This window comes from Meles meles, chromosome 12 (genome assembly GCF_922984935.1).
Source record: "Meles meles chromosome 12, mMelMel3.1 paternal haplotype, whole genome shotgun sequence".
In the NCBI taxonomy this organism is placed as follows: domain Eukaryota; kingdom Metazoa; phylum Chordata; class Mammalia; order Carnivora; family Mustelidae; genus Meles; species Meles meles.
The window spans coordinates 65,365,915-65,392,522 of record NC_060077.1 but is presented as its reverse complement, the minus strand read 5'-3'; the positions used below and the strand labels follow the sequence as shown (position 1 = coordinate 65,392,522).

Sequence of the window (26,608 nt, the reverse complement as noted above, 5' to 3'; positions counted from 1 at the left end):
ACCTCATTCCAAGCGTGGCTTCTCCCTTCATTCCACCCAGAACAGCAAACACCAGGCTGAAAATTTGGCAAAATTTTCTAGACTTAGGGATAGGATAAGGAAAAAAATAAAGTGGGTGTCCACAGAGAATTTTCCTGGAGTCCTCTGTGCATAGTTCTATCTGCCAAAGGCTTCCTTTTGCCCTTCTCCTTCCTTAGCCCCCTGCCTGTCTTCACATTAATATTTCATCCCTATGTTTTCTTGTGGTAGGGTGGGGGTGGGGTAATCTTACCTTCAACAGATGGAAGATGTTAACCTTCTCCTACTCAGAAAACAGGCCTTCAACCTCTTTTGAAAGCAACAAAGAGTAAAGCCTTGCTTACCTTACCGTACTTTCTTTAGCCAGCTTCAAGTTCATCCTGTAGTTCGGTCCCACGGAAATGTCACTCTGCTCCAGTAATGACAGTTGTTTTTATAATCATGAAGTGCATATTCATATCTCGCTTTCTAGACCATCTCCATTCCAAAGAACCTGTACAAAATCAAAACACCCATCAGAAGGAATAACCTGAAGATGAATAGAGAAACCTGAAGGAAGCCCTTCAAAAACATGTCATTTCTGAGACATTACTTTGCTCACAACTTGTTTCCATTAGCATATTATTCTGCACTCATATTCTTTGGGATTTCACCAGTTCAGTCCCTCTCCTTCCCTGATTCTTCAATTCATGTCTGGTGGAACGGGGCACATTACATTCACTTGCCATTATTTTACAACAGGGATATCGTGATTTCTGCAGATAGCAATATTTAGTGTGTTAGTCTAAGAATATTTCAACAATTACAGGATATACATTTTCAGGATTTTCATACGAAGGACATACTGCATGATTTCAGTGGATTATCCCATAAATCACCCAGAAAAAAGTATTGGGACATTGTTAGCCACTGGCAATGAAATAAGTCAAACACAAAGATAAATAAGGCATTACTTCAGCTGGCTTCACTAATAAGGAAGGTGGACAAGAGAACACAAAGACCAATAGAGGTGAAAATGAATCTCAGTAGAAACAGAAAGGGAATGAGAACATACTCAAGCAGTGAGTATGTTGTCTTACCACTGGAGATGACTGGGCATGAAAACTGAGCAGGATTTGGACAGGTAGAGCTGAGGAACAAAGGCCAGCAGTAGAGGTAAATAGGGCTGAGAGAGAAAAATTTTGAGGGAAGGGGAACAAAGAAAGCAAACGTTTATCAATTTCCAAGTATCAGAATTTTGGTGCAAGGGTGGTGATGGACATATCCCCTTTCTGGGGTTGCAAATTTAGGGAAGGATTTCCTGTCTCTTCTTCAGCAGATGCACAGCAATTCTCAGGGGAGGCCCTTTCCAGAATAGGAACAACCAACTGCTCTCTGTTTTTAAAAAAAAAAAAAAAAGAAAGAAAGAAAAAAGAAAAAGCAGTCTTTTAAGTAGCAGTAGCCAGCATTTGAGATTAACTAAGAAACAAATGCTGTGTTCCCTCCAAACAAAAGAGGTGTCCTGTATCATAGCACCTGAAATTGCCATTCTGAAAATGATGAGATCTTTCACAAAACATGTGCCTACAATGTAATAATAAAACAAAACAAACAAAAAAAAAATAGACCAACAATAATCCCAGTGTTCACGGAGCCTCTCCAGATCTGACTCGGATGTGTGTCCGACGACCTCATCAGTTTTCTCAGGGGTGGGAAGTAGCCCAGACAGATGTCCTGGGCCATGTGACTGGGTGAAGACGAATAGCCAGGATGCAGCTGTGTAGACAGCTGTCTAAACCGATTAAAAAAGAGATCTATCCATTTCCCTCGGTACTTTCAAAGGCTCTGGGATTATCACAATTTATACACCAGTCTAAATATGTCTCCTGCATAATAACACAACTTAGCTCTTCCCTGGCTAGGCAATTTTTCAAAGCTCACTACAAATACAGATTGAATTTTACAATCTTTAGGAAAGGTAAATAGGAATTTCTAGCTATGCAGATACACATGGATTGGAGCATTGCCCCTAATTAATTAATTAATTACCTCTCTGGACAACATCTTCGGATGTGTGATCCATGATCTCATGACTTCAGTCAAGGAGCTGCAGCCCCAGAGACCTATCGTTCATCCTATGCTATAATTCTGCATAACAGAGGGGATGAGGCAGCTTCAAATTCTGGGTCTGATATAGTTATCAGGGATCCCATAATCTCCATTCTAAATATTAATCTGAGAGACACAAAAACAGAACAGCCCAGTTGTCCATCAGTTGGAGAATGGAAAAACTATTAGATGGTTAAGCAATGGAAGCCAAGTCAGTAATGAAAATGAACAATTTACTGTTTCTACCAGACTTCAGATGAGATCACTGAGATTGAGGTATGAAAAGATACGTGTTGCATTCAGTTAGGTAGGTCTGCATTGCCTGCCCAGGCCTGCCTGTCATTTCATCTGTGCATCACATTGGGGGAGAAAAGGGGACTCAGACCTTTCCAACAATGACCATGGAAACAGGGCGCTGCCAGTGTCCTTTGTAAAAGTTTCTGTTGCTACTTTCACCTCCCTAAATGTAATCTTTTTTCACAAATTTTTGTTTTCTGACTTGTAGAAAGACAGTTTTAAAAAAAATATACCCAATAAGAATAATTTTATTGATTTGAATATTTGTAAATTATTTGGGGTTCTCTGTGTATAGAACCAATTACCTGAGAAACATTATAATTTGATTCATCTTTTCTAAATAACAAAAGCTAATGCAGTCTATATTTGGAACATTCTTTTCAAAATGACTGAAATAAAATAGAGCAAAGAAACTTGACCTTTCCAAAGCCAAACAAAAACATCTACTTATGACGTCAATACTCTAAAAACTGTCAATTTACAAAGGTAAACAACAAAGTAACTTGGCCTTGAAAATAAAAATTGCAAAATGTTAATAATACATTTAAGTATAACAGAAAACAGAAAAAAATATATTCCATTAACCAACTCAGAAAGCATAAAGCATTATTAATCTAAGTGGAGAAATCAAAGGTAAGGAATCTAGCCACACTTTTGAATTATTTATTATCAGTATGATGAAGTCGTAGAATAAGCAGTGTTTTCAACTAAAAAAAAAAAAAAAAAGAATTTGGACTCTCTTTCCATCTTTGCCACTAATTTGCCACTAACTAGTCTTTGCCTTTATGGAAATTATTTCTCTGGGATTCTGACCAAATAATACCTGTGATCCTTCTCACCTTAAAAATTTTATTTAATGATAAATACTCAAAAGTTATTTTAGTCAAACTTAAAAGTGTTTTCATATGATTCCTATAACCAAATTGACTGATAATTCCTGTGGTAAAAAACCAATAGTGCTCTGTACTAATACTGTCTTTCAGAATGCCTTTGCAGACATGACCTTTTTATCCCATCACCCTGTATAATAAGTATGAAACCCAAAGTTGAGAAGTGATTTATCAAAGGCCTCCAATAAAAATATTATCAGAACATAAATAGTACTTAAGTCCTATTAAGAAAACCTACAGGTGTTAGTTCACATTTCTCCCCACAATGGTGCTCATTTGAAGAGCAATTAATGGTGAGTGATACTCAGGTTGGTATTTTAAGATGACATCAGTGGCTAAGAAGATATATAAATAAGATGTAAGAAAAGTTTGTATTTGAAGAACTTACACTTTTGAGAGTCCTGGGAATGGGAGAACAGTGAACATCATGAAATCACAGAGCCAGTATGTGGAGGTTTAGGAGTTCTAGGCTACTATGCCATGTGTGAAGAGACAAGATAGACCCTGGGCTTTGAATGAGTAAAAGTGTAAAAATGCACATGGTATACTGTGCTTACAAAAATACTGAGCTATGCTGTGTTTCAAGGGTGAATTTGGCTGGCAGCATGACAAAAGAGTTGGCTTGGAGTAACACATCAACCTATGTGGCCAGGAAGCAGAGCGAACATCCATTTGAATAGAAACCTCCTTGATGTTAAGATGTGAAGATTATCCCAACTGCTGGATACAGAGACAAGAAGGTGTTCCACCAGATAAAGAGCAAGATGCTAGACACTGACAATGGCAGTGTGATACTGAGGGAGTCCTTCCTGACTTCAGAGTAGGTGGTTCCTGACAAATCAGGGGCAAGGTCTCCGTCCTTCAATGAATCTACTCACATGAGTCTGAGTCTATGCCTCAGGGTATTCCCACTGACACTCCTAGGTGAGCCCAACATAGTAGACTCTCAAAAGCAACAGTGTCTGTAGGACAAACATGAGGCCAAACACATACTCAGTAATCCATTCTGAATTAGTCACATCTCCAGTTCCAGTTCTGGATATATATTTTCCTCATCCTTGCCCATCCTTCCAAAAGAGGGACTGATAATATCCTTTTGTTGATATTTTCTCCTAGAGTATGAAGTCATTTCAGTAGAAGTCTGTGATAGGCTGCATGCTGGTTCCCAAAGACAACCCCCCAAAATACCCTGATCCCTTGAACCTACAAATGTTACTTTATACAATGAAAGTGACTTCGCAAATATCAGTAAATGAAGGATCTTTGGATGAGATTGTTTTGGGTTATCCGGGCCATAAATGCAATCACAATTGTCCTTACAAGGAAGAGGGAGATTTGACACTGATCAAGAAGGAAACGTAACCACTGAAGCAAAATGCTATGCCACTTGCTCCATAGATGGAAAAAGGGGCCATGTACCAGGATTGCAGCTTTAGAAGCTGGAAAAGGTAAAGAAAGCTATTCTCCCCTAGAGCCTCCAGAGGGAACACAACTGTTGACGTATTGATTTTAGCTCACAATAGCTAATTTTGGACTTCTGATCTCCAAAATTGTAAGAGAATAAATAGTGCTCATTTAAATCACCAAGTTTATGCTAATTTTTTAAAGTAGCAACATTAAAATAATACAAAGTCCACAAACCAGTAAAGTTAATCTGGTGGATAGCACAAAATCACATATAATCCTCACAAAATTAAACAGAGGATGCTTTGGATGTCTGACTTTCTGTGGGTCTCAACTTCTATTAGGCTCCGTTCACTTTTTATCCATGTCAGTGACCATGTCTGTCATGGCCCATTCTGCACACCCAGATTCTGCATGTATTTAAAGAGTCAGTATTTCAGGGTCTCCCCTGTCTCCAGGGTCAAGTCTTGGACCCTCTATCCTTGAGGGCAGATACAGTGTTTTGCTTCAGACTGCTGTATGTGGGGCTATTTAATAAATATTTGTTGAGTCACTCAGTGATTGATTGATTAACTGTTCCAAACAAGCACTGAACCAAACCAACCATGACATGGCTAAAATAAATTGGTCCTTTGTTTGCAGTGAGGAATAAGGCCTTTTTAAACAAATTCAGGAGCAGACAAAAATAGAGTAATTAGTGCCAAAAAGGAAGGCAGGTATAGAGACCCACACAGTTTTCAAACTCTGTGACATGGAAGCTTTGGGGAATAGCCCCTCTTGAATGATTTCGAAGAGATATTGATTCCAAAGACTAGATGCTGAAATCAGTGAAATAACAGTGGCCATTGTGGTTAGGCAGCCATTCAGTTATAGTTCTTCCAGCTAAACTGGTCACATCTGAGAGCAAATTATCCATGAACAGCAACCTAAATCCATGCAAGCTTAAGGGGAAAAAAAAAAAAAAGTTTAACATGAAGAATTTCAGTTCAAAGAGACCAGTTCTCCTAGAATCCAAAGAAATTACTATGATAAAATGAAAAAACAATGGAAAAAAGACAGTCTCTTCAATAAATGGTGCTGGGAAAACTGGACAGCTATATGTAGAAGAATGAAACTCGACCATTCTCTTACACCGTAAACAAAGATAAACTCGAAATGGATAAAAGACCTCAACGTGAGACAGGAATCCATCAGAATCCTAGAGGAGAACATAGGCAGTAACCTCTTCGATATCAGCCACAGCAACTTCTTTAAAGATATGTCTCCACAGGCAAGGGAAACAAAAGCAAAAATGAACTTTTGGGACTTCATCAAGATCAAAAGCTTCTGCACAGCAAAGGAAACAGTCAACAAAACAAAAAGGCAACCCTTTGGGAGAAGATATTTGCAAATGACAGTACAGACAAAAGGTTGATATCCAGGATCTATAAAGAACTCCTCAAACTCAACACACACAAAACAGATAATCATATCAAAAAATGGGCAGAAGATATGAACAGACACTCCTCCAATGAAGACATACAAATGGCTATCAGACACATGAAAAAATGCTCATCATCACTAGCCATCAGGGAGATTCAAATTAAAACCACATTGAGATATCACCTTACACCAGTTAGAATGGCCAGAATTAGCAAGACAGGAAACATGTTTTGGAGAGGATGTGGAAAAAGGGGAACCCTTTTACACTGTTGGTGAGAATGCAAGTTGGTGCAGCCACTTTGGAGAACAGTGTGGAGATTCCTCAAGAAATTAAAAATAGAGCTTCCCTATGACCCTGCAATTGCACTGCTGGGTATTTACCCCAAAGATACAGATGTAGTGAAAAGAAGGGCCATCTGTACCCCAATGTTTATAGCAGCAATGGCCATGGTCGCCAAACTGTGGAAAGAACCAAGATGCCCTTCAACGGACGAATGGATAAGGAAGATGTGGTCCATATACACGATGGAGTATTATGCCTCCATCAGAAAGGATGAATACCCAACTTTTGTAGCAACATGGACGGGACTGGAAGAGATTATGCTTAGTGAAATAAGAGAAGCAGAGAGAGTCAAGTATCATATGGTTTCACTTATTTGTGGAACATAACAAAGAACATGGAGGACATGGGGAGATGGAGAGAAGGGAGTTGAAGGAAATTGGAAGGGGAGATGAACCATGAGAGACTATGGACTCTGAAAAACAATTTGAGGGTTTTGAAGGGGCGGGGTGTGGGAGGTTGGGGAACAAGGTGGTGAGTAATAGGGAGGGCATGTATTGCATGGAGCACTGGGTGTGGTGCAAAAACAATGAATACTGTTACGCTTAAAATAAATAAATAAATAAATAATAAGAAATTTAAAAATCCAGTAAAATTTTAAAAAGTTAAAAAATGAAAAACAAAGCAAAACAAAAAACAAATAAACAAACAATAAAAACAAATACAATAAGAACCTACACAGTAAGTCATGTTTCTTAATTTCAATCTTTTGTGACTATATGACCACTGCCAGCAGACAAAAATCCAACCTTCAGTTTGATTCCAAGAATGTACTTTCCCATTGTTTGTTCAGTTTAGTATTCTTGACCAAGCCCAACTTTGGTGAAGTTTCTCTAACATGTAAATTACTTATAATTTCACATAGTGATGCAAAACTGTAAGTAAAGGGACCCTTTCAATCTTTTTTAAGCTATTGAGCCTAAAGGAAATTTGTCAGTCTTGATGACTTTATAACTGTTCTCACTGAGGAATCTGTGAAACACGAAGGTTCTACTTTGATTAAGGCACATTACTTTTAGAGATGAACCCACATCTGGAGAGCTGAGAAAAGACAAGGAGTAGTCAGGCATTTTCATGTGAGGGAATCCTTTTCTAGCAAGCATGGTTTTGCTTTTGAAGACCACCTTCTTTACCTTCTGGATGTCAACCCAAGTCTGGGGAAACAAACAGAAAAAACTCAAAACTTCAAGAGATTTTAACTTCATTGTTCAGGGGCCTCCCAACACCTCACCTCACTGTTTTCTTTGTATTGACTTCTGATTGGTTCTTCTCAGACTTCCTACCTTGTCTGGTGTCTTCAGTTTGCAGTTCCAGTTGACAGACAACTCAAGCTTACAATCCTCCTTATGTTTTAGCTTTCTTTCTACTCCCCTGCCAAAGCATATGTTTTCTTCCAGCTCATATAACATTTCCTTTTCACGATTCATTTTAATCTTAACTGTTAACATTTCAATGGGATCAAAACTTACAAAGCATTAATCAGATTGCCAAAAATGTGATTTTTTAATGTAATTTCTGTGTTGAAGATCATCTATCTCTTTCATCTAATAGCTTGTTTTTATTTGGTAATTATTTGGTCTTTGGGGATTTCTCACCTACACATTAGAGTTTTTATCCTTCTCCCCCTTCTAAAAGTAAGATCATTCTTGGTAAGGGGAAACATTTACAGCTCAGAGGTTGGAGAATTATTACATGATCCCTATTGCTTCTACCTCAGGTCCTTGCTGTGTTCACTGTGGTGCCACATGGGTCACTCATCCATAGTACCCTGGAGTGAGAGATAGTTGGTCCCATCTGGGCTTTTGGGCATGATATTGGCTGTTGCTGAAATCCATGGCCATTTCTTCCCAATTTGATAACTGCTTTAACTATAATCAGTCACAGATAGCTTTGTATGAACTAAATGACTAAATATCAACCTTCTTGGAAGTATGCACCCTACACTAGTTGTGCCTGAAAAGTTAAAAATCAGACATGATGTTCCTTAATCATCCCAAATTACTAGCATTTTTCTACTCCTCATAACCCATCACATTTGCCTCTGGGCTCTTACACAACACTTCTGCTCTCTCATGGCACCACTTCCCACTGACAAGAAAGATTTTTCTTCCCCTGGATGAAATAAACTCCACTTCTTTATGATAAACTTTCTCTTCCTATTCATTGACAACTATGGCCAGACTTCCAAATAGTAGTATATTTTTTTTGGTACCTCATTTAGTTCTATTCTAATCTTTATTAGTGCTTATCTGTTGGGTTTGGGTTCAGTTTTATTTCTTTTTCTAGTTCCTTAAGGCATAGTTAGGTTTCTTGAGATCTTTCTTCTTTCCTCTTTTTTTTTTTTTTGGTTGATGATAGATTTTTTAATGTTCACTTAGCTAACATATAATACATTATTAGTTTTTGATGTAGTGTTATACACTACATCTTTCTTGTTTCTTAATGTAGACATTCACTGTTGCAAACTTCCCTCTTAAATTTGCTTTTGCTGCATCCCGTGTTTTGGTATACTGCATTTCCATTTTTATTTTTTTCAAGATACTTTTTTTTTATCTTTAATTTCTTCTTGGTTCAATAGTTGTTCAGGAAAGCATTGTTTAATTTCCATGTATTTGTGAGTTTTCCGGTTTTCTTCATTATTCATTTCTAGCTTCATATCATTGTGGTCAGAGAAGATACTTGGTATGATTTCAACCTTCTTGGATTTGTCAAGGCTTGTTTTGTGGAATAACATATTGTCTATCCTAGAAGATGTTCCATATGCATTTGAGAATGCATATTTTGCCGTTGTCATATAGAATGCTCTAAATATGTCTATTAGGTTCATTTGTAGCATAGTGTTGTTCAAAGCTGCTGATTCCTTATTGATTCTCCATCCAAATGATCTACCCATTATTGATAGTGAGGTGAAATCTATCGCTGATTGTTTTAAGGGGAGAAAGGAAAGAGGTGACTAAAGATGGCTTGGTTAAGGGGACAACTGGCAAGAAGAGATATGTCAACAGGTTTTAGTTATGGACTGTGCTGAGGGGCATGGTAGGCAAATGGTTCTTCTATTTCCCCTACCATCTGCTCAATAAAATCTATGCATTTCACTAATGCTTATGAGGGGAGTAAATTCTAGCAGTGGAATGTCAAGAACTGCTGAATCTACCAAATTTCTGGGTGCCATTGTTTACTGGGCCAAAACAATTGACACAATACCTTAATGACAAAAATTTTCTATCCTGAGACTCTATCAACATCATATTATACTTCTTTCATCTTATTACATTTATACCAGGAATGGGAACATATTAGACAATAAAAATATTAAGTTAATGCAAGTTAACTTAATTTCATTAGTTTTTTAAGGGATTTTTAAACAATGAGTACTTTGTTGAAATAAAATATTACAAACTTCACCCATACAAGAGGAGGAACCGTGCAAGTGTAGAAATAAGTGTAATGTCTCTATACTGTTTGATTGCTTATAATAGGGAGGGATCAGAATGAAAAGGCAATTTTACCCTTAAAACCACCACGCTTTCACTTCTGTTACAGAAATTGACGAAATTTCGTTATAGAGGATACCACATACCCAGTAAGAAGATCCATGACCTAGATCTGACTTATCTTCTCTACCAGTCCTTCAGAAGCCATTTCTTCTAAATCCCTATGGTCAATGACAGATTTTCTCTGAATTCCTAGCAAATGCTTTGCCTTGCTGACAGAGTATTAAATATTACTTTTTGGTTGAACAAGTCTTTAACCACCTAAGTGCACAATTTTCCAATTACCTTTTCAGAAATGATGTGCAGGAATAATCCAACTAGAAGGTGAAACCTTAGCTCGTTCACTGATGTGAAATTGATTGCTTCCTTTGTTCCCAGTGATATTTTTCTTAAAAGAAAAGAAAAAGGCAAATCATTTTAAGTGCTGAATTGACAGCCTTGAGACTAGAGTGCCAATAGACATTCATTTGCTAAAAGTTGATGTAAAGATAAAGCAAACTTCCCTATGGTAGAAATTAAAATGTCTGAAACAAATTGGTACCAACATCTGGGTGATCTTAATTTCTAATGCTGGGCCAATCACCTTACACAGAAAGTTTCGAACCCTGATATGCGGAGTTGGGCCCCTCCTAAAATACCTCAGTTATTTTAGATTCCTACTTCTTCCTCAGTTCCCAGTACTGATTGGTCAAAGTTGCAAAATTTAGGTCTATTTGTTACATTTTAAATTGCTTTAATGTGAATATTGCCAATAAGGAAGCATTAGATGTCTGGATAGTTGAACTGATTCTGATGTTAACACAGGAATGATTGTGCAGTCATTGATGGTACTGTTTAAGACCAATCCAAAACCTTTAGACTTTTTTTTTTATATTCAAAATCACTTAAAATGCATGCTTGAATTAAGTAGCATGACTATCTGGCTTTTTTTTTTTTTTTTTGGATACTATCAGAGATAAATAGTTATTTGAAATTCTTAATCTGTTTATAACAGGTCAAAAGGAAATCAAACAATATAAACTTTATTAGGAATAAATACTAAAACTTTTAAAATTATAAGACCAACCAGAAGCACAAATTAAAAACTGGATCATGCAAAGGTCATATGAAAAAGGTTTAGGAGTTTCAAGCACAAGGAACTTCGTAAAGTTTAGTGGTTTTTGGAAAATATAAAGTTGGTGGAAGCAGTTTGCTAAAATCATAACACCCAGGAGGGCACTCCCAGAAACAGTCCACACAGTATTGCTGTCCAGTCCCCAACCAAGATGGCATGTTCAGTTCTAGCTGTTGTGTTAAAGGGAATTCTTACACTCTGTGGAATCCATCCAGAGATAAGGGTGTTAAAAATATTCATACTAAATAGAAGACTCAACTAGACCACAGTATTGTCTACAAATGACAGGACAATGGCAATATTTACTGAATGCTAACCTGAACCCGCCACTGTATTAGACACTTTGTATGCCTCATCTCATTTAGCAACAGCTTTAACCACCTACTATTACTACAAATAGTGGTAGTTACCACCCTAGAACTTGATACTAGTATTAAAGTGCATTTTCCAGAAGAAAGAACCGAAGGAGAGATAAAGTAACTTCCGTAGTATGCAAAAGACCACTGTGAGGAAGACAGCTTCAAGTTGTTCCACTTGGCTAAAAAGAATACAGCAAAGACTAAGAGTAAGAGCGGCAGGGAGGGAGCACATAACTATGTTAAAGGAAAAAGGGTTTTTTTGGTTTTGTTTTGTTTTGTTTTTTAAGGATTTTTTATTTATTTATTTGACAGATAGAGATCACAAGTAGGCAGAGAGGCAGGCAGAGAGAGAGAGAGAGGAGGAAGCAGGCTCTCCGCAGAGCAGAGAGCCTGATGTGGGGCTCGATCCCAGGACTCTGAGATCATGACCTGAGCCGAAGGCAGAGGCTTTAACCCACTGAGCCACCCAGGTGCCCCAAGGAAAAAGGTTTTAAGAGCTGGATCTCTCTAAAGACTCGTCTGCTGTCTCTGGGAGGTTGTTCAAGAGCAGCTGAATAGCCCCTCAACAGGGATGAAGTGAAGAAAACATCTGCTACAGACCCACCACTTCTCTAATCCTAGCCAACACTCTGGTTTTTATGAGTCTAAGAAAATTATCAGCATTTTAATGTCATGTGAATCAATCTATTGAACAAAAGGTGATTTCTGACCTCAGTAGATTTCCTTTTTTTTTTTTTTTTTAAGATTTTATTTATTAGAGAGAGAGAGAGAGAGTGAACATGAGAAGAGGTAGGGTCAGAGGGAGAAGCAGACTCCCTGCCAAGCAAGGAGCCTGATGCAGGACTCGAACCCAGGACTCCAGGATCATGACCTGAGCCAAAGGCAGTCACTTAACCAGCTGAGCCACCCAGGTGCCCCATGACCTCAGTAGAGTTCCTGGCACCCATTTCTAAGTTTGATGGAGAGAGAGAAGGAGATATGAATATCATACATGGCTAGGTTATGTTGCAAGAATGTGAAGAGCCATGACATGCAACGGTAAAATAGAGACCCAACCCAACCTCTTTCTATCTTTATTCCTAATCTACTACAAGAATACAATCCTTCCTGAAGAGCATTTTTCACCTATAACTCCTAGCATTATGTAGTTCCTTGCCTGAACAAAAAAGAATGATAAATTTCTAGCATGGTGGAAGTTTGAAAAGATAGTTAGCAGGCTCTGGGCTTGGGGCCAGTTTGTTTCCAGAGAACAATAAAACCTTTTGAAAGGAGGGGAAAAAAAGCCCACAAATTCTCTACATTTAAACAGTTGGCATTTCTCTCAATATTTTAGCTGCCCCAGTCCTGTTATGGAATGTGATTCATTTTATTAATAATATTTTTACACTCCAGCCTCTAGCTACCAAAGGTCAGTGTATTTTAATAAGATGTTTCAATTTTATCTAACATAAATGCTTCCAGAAAAAACTAAATTCTTCCTTTCTGGTCAATTACCTATAAGAAGTTAAATACAAGACCCTTTGTTTCCTGGTAGGCAGTAAAGGGAGGATAAAATTTTCAGTAAGCCCATCAAACTCTCAGGTTCAACGAAAGTAATTTTCTCAGGGTCCAACAGGTCACCCTCTGAAAGGGAAATTGCACTGTTCTTCCTGGTTACAAGTGGCAGAGCTAAGATCAATGTGGAGAAGTCCCAGGAAGGGAACAAGTGAAGTAGCTGATTGGGAGGTGAGTGGATTGGTCCTTCTCTAGCTTTTCTTACGGATCCCACATGGTCCCTTAGTGCCCAGGAGAGCAGAGTGGATCAGCGTACCCACCACCTCACTCTTTTTTATATGAAGTAAGGTCAATAATGGGACAACACAGTGGTGTGACTTGACCACAATGTAAGTAGGATGAGAAAAGGAAATCCCCCCATATCTGCATCACTTGTTTTTCCTTCCCTTCTAAGTTATCTTTTCCTCTCATTTTTAAAACTCTGCCTTTTTTCTCCTTTAGTTCCACAGCATAGAATATCAGAGTTAAGGTTAGCAGTGACAAGAAATCAGAAATATTTTCTTTATTAAGAAATTATTTCTTATTAAGAATTACATCTAGTGTTAAATTAGGTAATGACAGAGCTCAGAGTATGTGTGACATAAAGGTGCGAATGGACGATTATAAAACAATTCAGTAAGTATATGTTTGTGATAAGTGAGAATTATAGAAGGAATAAGGGCACCTCACATTGTCTGGGGAAGGGTGCCTATGGAAAGAGGCTTAGAAGCCTTCACAAGCACTGATCCTTATGTTTTAAAATTTACGTTTATTTTCATTGTAAGTAAATTCTTAGTCCATGGAAAACAAAATCAAAAGGTACAGATAAAGGGCTAGTATCCAAAATCTATAAGGAACTTAGCAAACTCAACATCCAAAGAACAAACAATCCAATCAAGAAATGGGCAGAGGACATGAACAGACATTTCTGCAAAGAAGACATCCAGATGGCCAACAGACACATGAAAAAGTGCTCCACGTCACTCGGCATCAGGGAAATACAAATCAAAACCACAATGAGATATCACCTCACACCAGTCAGAATGGCTAAAATTAACAAGTCAGGAAATGACAGATGCTGGAGAGGATGTGGAGAAAGGGGAACCCTCCTCCACTGTTGGTGGGAATGCAAGCTGGTCCAACCACTCTGGAAAACAGCATGGAGGTTCCTCAAAATGTTGAAAATAGAACTACCCTATGACCCAGCAATTGCACTACTGGGTATTTACCCTAAAAATACAAACATAGTGATCCGAAGGGGCACGTGTACCCGAATGTTTATAGCAGCAATGTCTACAATAGCCAGACTATGGAAAGAACCTAGATGTCCATCAACAGATGAATGGATCAAGAAGATGTGGTATATATACACAATGGAATACTATGCAGCCATCAAAAGAAATGAAATCTTGCCATTTGCGACGACGTGGATGGAACTAGAGCGTATCATGCTTAGTGAAATAAGTCAATCGGAGAAAGACAACTATCATATGATCTCCCTGATATGAGGACATGGAGAAGCAACATGGGGGGGGGAGGGGGATAGGAGAAGAATAAATGAAACAAGATGGGATTGGGAGGGAGACAAACCATAAATGACTCTTAATCTCACAAAACAAACTGGGGGTTGCTGGGGGGAGGTGGGATTGGGAGAGGGGGAGCGGGCTATGGACATTGGGGAGGGGAGGCGAACCATAAGAGACTATGGACTCTGAAAAACAACCTGAGGGTTTTGAAGGGTCAGGGGTGGGAGGTTGGGGGAACAGGTGGTGGGTGATGGGGAGGGCACGTTTTGCATGGAGCACTGGGTGTTGTGCAAAAAGAATGAATACTGTTACGCTGAAAAAATTAATAAAAGGGGGAAAAAAAATAAAAAAAAAAAAATAAAAGGGAGTTACATTAAAAAAAAAAAAAAAAAAGGTACAAATGAGAAGAGAGGAAAGGTTAAGTCTCCCTCTTATTTTTTTATTTAGAGCATCCCAGTTTCCCTCCCAGATTTTCTGCATGTCCTTCCAGAAATACTCCATGCATTTAAAAATATATAATATTTTATGTGCTATGGTGAGTGTTGTGAAGTGTGTAAACCTGGCGATTCACAGCCCTGTATCCCTGGGGCTAATAATATATTTTATGTTAATAAAAAAAGTAAAAAAAAAGTCAATATATATATATATATAAATATAATATCTTTATACTATGAATGAAAGCATAATGGATAGCAGCATTGTCCAAAAAAACATAATTTCTAGACACATATATAATCCTAAATTTTATAGATGCCATGGTAAAAAGGTAAAGAGAAACAAGTGAAATTAATTTTAATATTTTATTTAACACTGCATACTCAAAACTATTTCAATGTGTAATGTATTATTTAAATTACTGACTTTTTTTGTTTTTCATACCAAGTCTTTAAAACCTAGTATGTATTTTATACTTATAGTAAATCCCAGAGAGTGAATTTTCACCTGAAATATTTGCTTTGCATTTAGACTTTATAAGATTAACAGGTTAAAAAGTACATCCCCATAACCAAATTATGCCCAACATACTTAAATTTTTCTTTCAATAAACAAAGTATCAGATTTAAATTTTAATTAAAATAAAAAAAACAAATTTATTTCTTCAGCTACACTATCTACATTTCAAGTGACTATATACTGAACATACTGAACAGCTCAGACCCACTTACTGTTCTCTATCTTTTTTCTGTTAATAATGAATCTCAGAACTTTTTCTCATGTTAGAATATAAAGTAGACTCATTTCATAAAGGCTACATAAAATTCCGTTGTATGAGTGTGCTATAATGTACTCAAGTAGCCCCTACAGACAGGCATTTAGGTTACTGTCCAACCCTTTGTTGAAGTACTACCATGCTACAGTGAACGTTCTGTGTTTATCAGCCATTTCACACATTTGAGTAAGTGTATCTTTAAAAATCCTTAGGGGGAAGGGGCGCCTGGGTGGCTCAGTGGGTTAAGCCTCTGCCTTCGGCTCAGGTCATGATCTCAGGGTCCTGGGATCAAGCCCCACATTGGTCTCTCTGCTCAGCAGGGAGCCTGCTTCCCCCTCTCTCTCTACTTGCCTCTCTATCTACTTGTGATCTCTCTATATATATCAAATACATTAAAAAATCTTAAAAAAAAAATCCTTAGGGGGAAAAGAAAACTCCTGGGTCAAAGGGGTTTTGTATTTTTTATTCTTGAAATATATTTCTAAATTACCAAGCAAAAACACCAAGATTTCCTACTAACTTACAATCTTCCATATCTTATTAAACTTTTTATTTTTGCCTTTCAGAAAAGTGAAAAAATGGTGTTACAGAATATTTTAAGTACATTTCTCGTATTATGAATGAAGGCAAATATCTTTACTTAAAAATTATTAGTATTTTCTATGAACTGTCTAGTCATTGCCCTTGTTCCTCATTCTGTCAGGTTAATTCACAGAACTCAGAAAATTTTGAGTAAATAGCCACTGATACATCATGTGAGTCGCAAATACTTTGATATCTGTATTTTGTCTTTGTTTTGGAACATATGGAGGGGTCGTGCGTGTTTCTGTATGTGCTGCCATACAAGCATTATACTCTTTATGTCATCAGATATACCAAAGTTTTGCTTATTGGTTGGTTTTGTTTCTATATGGATTGCTGGTTGGATATTGTGATAGGAAAGCCCTCCTCCATTCTTAATATTATTAAAGAAGTTTTATCTACTATTTCTACTTTTATTCTTTTTATACTTTCTACTTTTATTCTTTTTATAATGCCATTGCTTTGATAATCAAATAATTAATCCAACAAGATTTCATTTTGATATAAGATATAAGAAACCGTTTTATTTTAATGGCAACTCTTCTGTCTCAATACTATTTATTACATAATCCATCTTTTATATATGGATTTCATTTGTAACCATGATTATATACTAAACTCCTGTAGGTAACAAGTCCTTCCAATGGAACGGTCTATTTATACACCTGGCATTAAGTCTTAAAGAATGAGTATACTCAATTGGCGTAAGGGAAGTGAAGATGTTCCTCACAACAAAGCAGAAAAAGAGGCAGAGGCACAGAGTAAAGGTAACCAACTAACTAAGGAGAGCACTACAAGAAGTTCTGTCTTGCTAAGATGAAAGTTCAGGACAAGTATTAGAGAAAAATAAGTCTGGGCTGGCAGCAGACCATGAGCAACATTACATGCTGCATTAAGTAAGCTATACTTTATTATGGAAGAGATCAACTGAATGATTTCCAGCAGAACAATATGGTGGGATTTATGCTTTTGAAAGATTGTTTTAGTGACAGAGTGAGGACTGGGTTTGAGGAACCAGCCCTATACATCAGTAGCCAATTTGAAAGGCTCCTACAACAGTTCACGTGAGAAATGGAATTATATAGCAGATGAACTATGTAATAGGGATAGAAAAAAAAAAAAGGGTGGACTAGAGAGACTGGGAAGAGAACTGGGGCACGTGGTGACTAATAAAAAGGAAAATTAGGTAAAAAACAAATAGCAAGTGAATTTTGGACTCGGGTTTGAGATACTTGCTGAATGTACCTAGTATGCAATCAAATATGTGAAAATGAATCTTAAAGTAGAGCTCTGTAGTAGAGATGCTGAATGGGATGCAGCATATGAATATTAATTGATACGATACAGAGACAGGAGATCAAGCAAGGAGGGAGTACATGAGGAGAAGAAGGACCACACACTGAAGAACAAAAGATCATCAGAAAAGGAGATACAACAATTATACAATAGTGGTATGAAATAAAAGAAAACTGAGGTTAACAATGATGAGAAAAAGCAATGTAGAGAGAGATTCAGTAATATAAGAATGTAAAATATCTCCTATATGTGACAACTAGTGTCCTTGAAGAGAACCTCTTAGAACATGTCCAGAAATAGGATTAACAGTAGATCCCAGTCATGTGAGAACAGGAAGGGAGGCAGGAAATGAATGTGATGGGAATGGAATGAGAGATTAGAGGTTGTGCAAGGTTTGAGCAGGAAGTCAATACAGACAGAGAGGTTGAAGAAATGGGAGAATCAATCATGACACAAAAGGCACAAAGAGAAAGGTCACCATTGAGGAGGAAAAGGAACACCTCATTCTCTAAAACCACAGAAGAAGACAAACACTTAGAAAGTTTGTAGACATAGAAAATATTTTGAAACCATTGTTCAGGAGACTGTTCAGAAAAAGGAAAAATGGTGAGTGTTACCAAAGGTCCAGCTGATGATTTAATATAGAGGATATTTTGTTTGAATAAAATTTGGGAAACTAAGTACCCAGGAAATGTTAGATATCAGGAGGATAAAAATAAGTAAAACTCTCATGTTGTTTATGATCAAGTTGGGAAGGACTTGACAGTACTCATGAACAGCTAATTTCTTCATAAGAGTTACCAGGGACTGGTTTTAATGTAGAGAAAGAAGTGGAAGTGATAGAGGAAGCTGTTGTTGGGTTCAGAAATCTGATATCATTTGACCTCAGGCATTGCAGGGCAGGTAATTTTTAACAGACTGAAAAGGAGACCGAGCGTAGGGTAAAAGGCACATCAGGAACAAAGCTACAGAGGCTGAAGTGGTATATGTGTTAAGGAAGGCGTGGTAGAGAAAGTGCTCATTTGAGGGCTGAGAATTAGGAGACAAAGCTAGGGAAGAGAGTAGCAGACTTTAAGAAGGCTCATGGGAGGGGCGCCTGGGTGGCTCAGTGGATTAAGCCGCTGCCTTCGGCTCAGGTCGTGATCTCAGGGTCCTGGGATCGAGCCCCGCATCGGGCTCTCTGCTCCGCAGGGAGCCTGCTTCCTCCTCTCTCTCTGTCTGCCTCTCTGCCTACTTGTAATCTCTCTCTCTGTCAAATAAATAAATAAAATCTTTAAAAAAAAAAAAAAAAGGCTCATGGGAGTATGCATACACATGTATGTGTGTGCCACACAATGTCATATATAAAATGTATATGACATAAATATACAAATAAAAGTGTATATATAGTTATTAAATATATAGTAGAAATATAAATAATAATTGTATATAGAACATACACAGAATATCATACTTAAGATCACCGGACCCCAGAATAAAAGATGTAACAATCTCTGAAATTTATATCTTACGTAACATGCTAACTTCACATTCTTAGTGAATGTGCAGAGTATTCAAACTCTAATTATAAACCAGCAAGTGGTAAACCAAGCTCTGGGATCTCTGTCATCTAGATCTAGATCTGAGAGAAAATCAGCTCCAGGGGACTCACGCCATCTCTTTATTTCACTGAGCCAGTGCCTCACATCCCAACTCCAATCTCACGGGCCAGCTTTTTGCAGAAACTGTGCCAGAATCAGCCCTGAAATGGACATGAAGGCAATTTGGAGGATTAGAAGAGATTTGGGTTTCAGACATCTCACTTAGGTTTACAGTTCTGTTTCGGTGACGTTATGCCTGCACTATCCGCTCCTCATTTTTGCTCCCATCCCCTTAGTTTCCCAAAGATAAATGTAAAAACTAAAATTCTCCCTGGACTATAAAGGTGAGTGCTTCTTTCCAAGTCCAAGCTCATTGCCAAAGTCTTTATTTGACTTTAGCAGTCTAGCGAGTAAGAGGATGTACATCTCAAGGAGAACACAGGTGGGGCTTGCTCTGCAGACCCTCTTCATGAGAACACTTATTCCTATTTCTCAAGAGAAAGTAAAAAACAAAACAAACAAACAAACAAATTAAGACCTCCTCATGAACTCTTTATGTGTCAAGGAGGAATTTCTGTTGAAATAAGTAGTGTATGTGTCTTAATCTGAATTTCCCCCAAAATAGACATAGATTCAAAAAAATCAAATGTAAGTATCTTACTTACTCAGACAATGAAGGAAATGCTGGTATGAGAGTGGGGAATTGAAATAAGAAAGGGAAGCATACTAAAGGCAAGAGAAGCAGTAAATGGTAAATTTTCAAGCCAACTACCACTATAGGAGGCTGGAGATTCAGCCAACAGGGTAAATCTAGGAGCTAGCAGAACACCCACACCTCAGAATTATTCCACCAAAAGGATGTAAAGCTGGGGTTTCCCAAAAAGTGTTCAAGAAATCCCTTTGCCAGCAGGTAGAAACTGACCAATGTGCACTGAGGAGGAAGATACAATTAGTTGGGGAAATGGTAGCATCTGCCTTCCAAAGGTGAAATGCTTTTGCAAGTTTATATGTACCATAAATTATCAGAAATAGAATTATTGGAATTTCTTTTTCAAGTCTTCCTACAATTCAAGTGAGTTTAGTTATTATTATTTTTGCAACACTCTTTTCTCTTTTATAAGCTGAGTACATGCAGTCAATTTAGATGCTAGCCTGGTTTTACAACAGCATAAGGAATCTCATGATACAAATTATATGTTGTATCATAGTCAGTGAAGATCTGTTTAATAAAGAAGAATTTACTTCAACAACTTCCTTATCATGGCGGAACTTCCCCTCTTTTTTTTTTTTTTATTGTACAGCATCATTTATGAACACCTACTATATATAGAACAATCTGGCTGTCAGCATAGATACAAAAGAACCTGAAAACATAATTGCTGGCTTGTGGAATTTCCATCAAAGCAGAAAATTCTTGACAAGTACATAAAAAGAGATGCAAAACATACAAAAGATAAAACATAAATAGATGTAAGCAAATCAGTTAACCAGGACATATATATTGAGTGTCCTTCCTCTACTAAATGACATGGTAAATGCTATGTGACTAAGCCAAAGCCTTGTACTCCCAAAGTTTACAGTATGTATACTTGGAAGAAATCCTAACAATGAAATGGTAAGAGAATCTGACAAGAGAACACACACTGAATTCATACACTGAGTAGTATACAGTCAAGTGATTTCAGAACAGGGAGCCATGAAAATGGGGTACCTAGAAAAATGTTTCCTGTAGTAAAACAGAGAAGACATTCCAGATTAGTGTTATCAAAAGAACAGAGGAACACATTGTGGAAAAGTAATTGTGTGGATCTGTTTGTTTCCCTTGAATTTGCTGGTGTTTTTCTGAGTTAATCAAGCCAATGTTCTTTTGGTGACAAAAGCATGTGTTCTGGCATTACTTACAATTTCTCATCATTATTGACAAAAATCTAGTTTTGTGCAAACATCAAACATAAAGTTCTCATGTCTAAACGTGGTAATTTGACCTGAGAATACATTTTGCAAACGTGATGCCAATTTGCCTCCTGAGAACCAGAACTGATGCTTTTCTCAAAGGAACATACTGATTTTCTTTTGTTCCCATGACAAAAAAGCCAGAGCTACGAAAACAAACAAAACCCAAGAAAGTCTATGCTAGAGATCTGAATGTTTAGTATGTACTAACTCATAATTACCGAACATCTGCTATGAATGGGGAACTGTTGTAACATCCTCTTTGTCCAGGGAGTAGTCTAAGAGAGCAAAATGTAGAGAAACAGGCAAGAATAAAATCTAGCCAGTGACCAAATAAAACCTTTCAGCCAAGGGAAAGCTACTGGAATTATTAATAAGGAGAAAAGCTTAGGAACATTTAGAAATGCATTATTTATTAAGAAACTGTCAGTGGGACTCATAAAAGGCAGGCTGTGAGTGAAAAATATGCTTGTTTGGGTTGAGTATATTACTGCAGACAGGCTGGAGATAAGCTGGAAACAAAAGGGAACATTAATCTACTCTCAGGAAGGCATTTGTTATGGCAGCAACTATTGCTGTGGTTTTAAGCAAATGAATCACCGTATGTGGTGAAAGCAAGTAGGAGTAATTAAAGAACAAAGGTTGTATGTTGTCTCAGCGATGGAGGTGAATTTAGTCATCTCACCTTGGGGCCAGTTAGAGGAGAGTCCACACACCAGACAGCCTGACCTGCCTCGTGAGAAATGAGAAAACGGACAGGAGACAACCAAATAAATACATGAGGATTAGGCAAAGAACACTTGACTGAGCAACTGAATGATGGGGCTTTCCCACTAACAAGAAACATGAGGAGTTCACTGTCTTGTTAATTTTGGCCATTCTAACTGGTGTAACGTGGTATCTCAATGTGGTTTTGATTTGAATCTCCCTGATGGCTAATGATGAGAATATTTTTTCATGTATCTGTTAGCCATTTGTATGTCTTCTTTGGAGAAGTGTCTGCTCATGTCTTCTGCCCATTTTCTTGACGTGATTATCTGTTTTTTGAGTGTTGACTTTGAGGAATTCTTTATAGATCTTAGATATCCACCCTTTGTCTGTCCTGCCATTTGCGAATATTTTCTCGCATTCCATGGGTTGCCTTTTTGCCTTGTTGACTGTTTCCTTTGCTGTGCAGAAGCTTTTTATCTTGATGAAATCCCAAAAGTTCATTTTTGCTTTTGTTTCCTTTGCCTTTGGAGACATGTCTTGAAAGAAGTTGCTGTGGCTGATGTCGAAGAGGTTACTGCCTACGTTATCTCTAGGATTCTAATAGAGTCCTGCCTCACATTGAGATCTCTTATCCATTTTGAGTTTATCTTTGTGTATGGTGTAAGATACTTGTGGAGCATAAGGAATAACATGGAGGACATTAGGAGAAGGAAAGGAAAAGTGAATTGGGGGAAATCGGAGGGGGAGATGAACCATGAGAGACTGTGGACTCGGAGAAACAAACTGAGGGTTTTGGAGGGGTGGGGGGTGGGGGGTTGTGTGAGCCTGGTGGTGGGTATTAAGGAGGGCATGTACTGCATGGAGCACTGGGTGTGGTACATAAAAAATGACTCTTGGAACACTGAAAAAATAAAATTAAATTAAGAAAGAAAGAAAGAAAGAAAGGAAGGAAGGAAGGAAGGAAGAAGGAAAGAAAGAAAGAAAGAAAGAAAGAAAGAAAGAAAGAAAGAAAGAAAGAAAGAAAGATGAGCAGTATCTGTGGAGAGCCCTTCTGTACCCCCACGGATGACTGGGAAACTGCTGGTCAGGACACACTGGAGTGAAGGTGGGGGTGGGGGGGGTGGATTTTATCTCCAAAGCCCCTAAGTATTTACCTCTCTCATGCACAAGAGGAAGAATGAAGTTAATGACACAGGGATTTTATGCAACAAGCTCAGACCTTAGACCAAGCTGATCTGGAGTCGAACCTGGATTCTGCCACTTACTAGCTATATAATTTGGACTAGTGTTCTTGCGGTCTTTTTGTGTACAGTGGGAATAGTAACACTAACCTCACATAGTTAAACATTTCATGTTTAACATATGAAGGTTAAAAATTTAAAAGAATTAATGAACACGAAATGTCCAACAGAGTTGCTGGCATATAGCTGGGGCTTAGTGAATATTAGCGACTTTCTCTTTTCTTGGCCCGGTATATAATACTTTCTTAAACACAAGGAGAATAGTTTGATATGGATCTGCTCATTATATTTGGAGTACATATCACTGATATACTCCAAAGCTTTGTTACTTCTCCATTTGGTTCAGTATACACTGACAGAGTTAGATTAAAATCTCATATAATAATTCTGTGTTGATTTCTGAAATGTTTGTTTTATATGAGTTGCTGTATTCATATTTGATAACTGAATTATTGGTTTTTCTATCTTCATTGTGGATTCTACCCTTTATCTTTATAAAATAATCTTTTCTTATAAAATAATTCTCTTTTGCCAATTTTTCTTGAATTCCAGAATATTATTGAAATTAACATTGTCAACATTTTCTTTTTGCTTGGATAGTTGCCATTTCATTTCTATTTTTAACTGCTGTATAATGAATTTTTTATAAGCAGAATAAAGTTTAAAAAAGCTCCTGAGTCTTCATATTTTAATCTGCTTCAACTAAGTGATAATTGATAATTTACATATTCAATATGATTGTTCATCTTGATTTTTATTTCCTTTTTAAGTATTTTAATGTTTTTGCTCTTTGCTTCATTTCATGTTTTAATTATATAAATTATATTTCCTTTGCTTTTCTTCTTCTCTAGAATTCATAACATAAAGTCAATCAGAGAAAGACAACTATCATATGATCTCCCTGATATGAGGACATGGAGAAGCAACAGGGGGGGGTAGGGGGATAGGAGAAGAATAAATGAAACAAGATGGGATTGGGAGGGAGACAAACCATAAATGACTCTTAATCTCACAAAACAAACTGGGGGTTGCTGGGGGGAGGTGGGATTGGGAGAGGGGGAGCGGGCTATGGACATTGGGGAGGGGAGGCGAACCATAAGAGACTATGGACTCTGAAAAACAACCTGAGGGTTTTGAAGGGTCAGGGGTGGGAGGTTGGGGGAACAGGTGGTGGGTAATGGGGAGGGCACGTTTTGCATGGAGCACTGGGTGTTGTGCAAAAAGAATGAATACTGTTACGCTGAAAAAATAAATAAAATGGAAAAAAAAAAGTAAAAAAAAAAAAAGAATTCATAACATACAAAGTAAGCCTTAATTCTTCTACAATTTACCTCTAGTTTTTTCTGAAAATATTCTTGCTTTTATGTGTTTTCTTATTACTAAAAGCGCAGGGTATCTTCAGATACCTTTCCTCCCACCCAGTAGGAGTATGTGGGATTTTTAGTACTTCTATCCAGTTGCTAGTCTCGATCTTACTCTTTATTCTCTCACATTCCTCTTTCATAAATGATATTTAAAGCCATGGATTCTCCTCAGCTTCAGACTCGTCTATCTAGCTGGCTATTGAAAACCTCAAAGGGATATCTATTAAACATCTCAAACTTAATATGCTCAAAATTCATCTTTTGATTTTTTCCTACAAATCTGCTTCAGCCAGCATCTTCTCTATCTCACTGATGGACATTCTGTCCTTCTTGTTACTCATGCCAGAAACCTTGGAGTAAATCTTGACTCTTTACCCAATTACTTACCAAATTTTAGTGGTTGTCTCTTAAATTTTTCTCTACTATCCTGTTGCTTCTCTCTCCAACTTTGACTCCCTAAGCATCACCTTTTACTCACCTGGATTATTGCAATAGTCTCCTACCTAGTCTCCTTCCCTACCTTGCCTCTTATAGCCTACAGTCTGTATAGCAGCCGAAAGAAAACTGGTCATAAACTATCTTTTGTGATTTTCCCATATCCTCAGTTTTCCTCATTTCCCTGCATGATGTAATAGAGGCACTCTAGAAAAGAAGCCAAGGTCCTTGCAGCTTTGCTTGGAAGATTGTCAGCTAGGAGGTTCTCCTCACCCCCTATATCACACGAAGAAGTAAACTAAAAGCATCCTTCCATTGAGTTAAACCATGAGATTTTGTTGGCGAGTGGTGTGGTTATTGCTTCAGAATAGCCTCAACTAATCCAGAAATTATTACCAAAAGTGAGATGTCACTGAAAAAAAAAAAATCCTAAAACACAGAGTATTGACTTAGAAGTTACATACCAACTGGTAACAAGAACTATTATCGGTCAACTGGTCTGCTGGAGGTAGTTATAATTGGCAAAATATTTGCTGGTACCACCAGTTACTACAACTTAGGAGACAGTTCATGAGTTTACTGACCTTAAAGCTCCAAGGGAAAAGGTTAGAAAACATAACAGTAGTAGCTAGATATTCACGAATCCCATCTGATCTAAACACATAGGAATACTGCAGTAACAAACTTCTCTTGAATTACGACTATATGACAGAGTACTTGACAGTGGAATGTGGGTAGGAGGGATGATGGTCATATTCAAATGGGGTGCAAGATCTCCAGTATGTTCTCATTTACCCATCTATATAGTAGACAGCAGAAAGTTTTGAGGGGGCAGGGCCACACATAAGAAAAAAAAGTATGTGAAAGGCATATTTTCTGAACTTCTTGCTACCTGAGAAATTCCTTTTGGCTGCTTCTACTGAAGAATTCTTAGTCCTCAATATTTTTGCTGAAAACTCTATACTCATGTTAAGTTTCATTTTCTTCTAACATTTGGTATTACTAAGACAAATGCTGATGCCCACATAATGTTTGATCATGATATTAAACTGTTCTTTTCAAACTGATACTTGTGTTCTTTACTGATACTTGTGTGAGATTTTTCTCATGTTCTTTACTAACCATCTATTAAATCTCTCTTTGGGACACGCAGAATCTTTCAATCTAAATACCCGTGATTTCTTCAATTTGGAAATGCTTTTCTTTACATCCTAGATTCTTGTTTCCTTCCCATTTGATTTTTAACATTTTCTTGTTTCATTTTTTAGAAGAGCCATAAATCTGTTTGAAGTATTACCATTTAAAAATGTATTTTCTCTGTTTTCACATAGTAGTGGTGTTCCCTTCCATTTAGGTGTGTCTTGATTTTATACCCCAGTCTACTGATTCAACTTTCTGTAACCTGAATTCTTACCATGTGTAATTTCTAAGTATTGCCCTTACAGTTTTCAATGGCATTCTTTTTCTCAGGGAGTTCTATGTCCATGGATACACCTTTTAGCATCATCTTCCATTTTAGATTTTTCTTTCCTTGTGAACTTGTTCTTTCACAGACTCACACCATTAAAACTCTGCCCTTTGGAATATAGCAAGTAGTTTTCTCAAGTTTCAGCAGAACATTTCCAGATGATTTTTCTCACAAATCTTCTTGATGATATTTATTTCCTTTCCCATGTCCTACAGTGCACTTTTATGTCTGCATGTCACTCAGTCATAAATAAGGCAAATCTACTTAACCCTCATTACGTGTC

The 26,608-nt window shown here is 37.4% G+C and overlaps 1 long non-coding RNA gene across 1 annotated transcript in view; it reads right to left on the bottom strand.

Moving 5' to 3' along the window:
• Nucleotides 1-367: 367 nt before the first annotated feature.
• The window catches only part of LOC123954719, a 108,516-nt gene continuing 82,275 nt past the window's right edge, over nucleotides 368-26,608 (bottom strand). Inside the window, exons 2-3 of the long non-coding RNA XR_006821117.1 lie at nucleotides 10,239-10,341; nucleotides 368-511 (exon numbers count right to left, since the gene is read on the bottom strand). This is a non-coding gene — a long non-coding RNA (uncharacterized LOC123954719). The remainder of the gene's footprint in view (nucleotides 512-10,238; nucleotides 10,342-26,608) is intronic.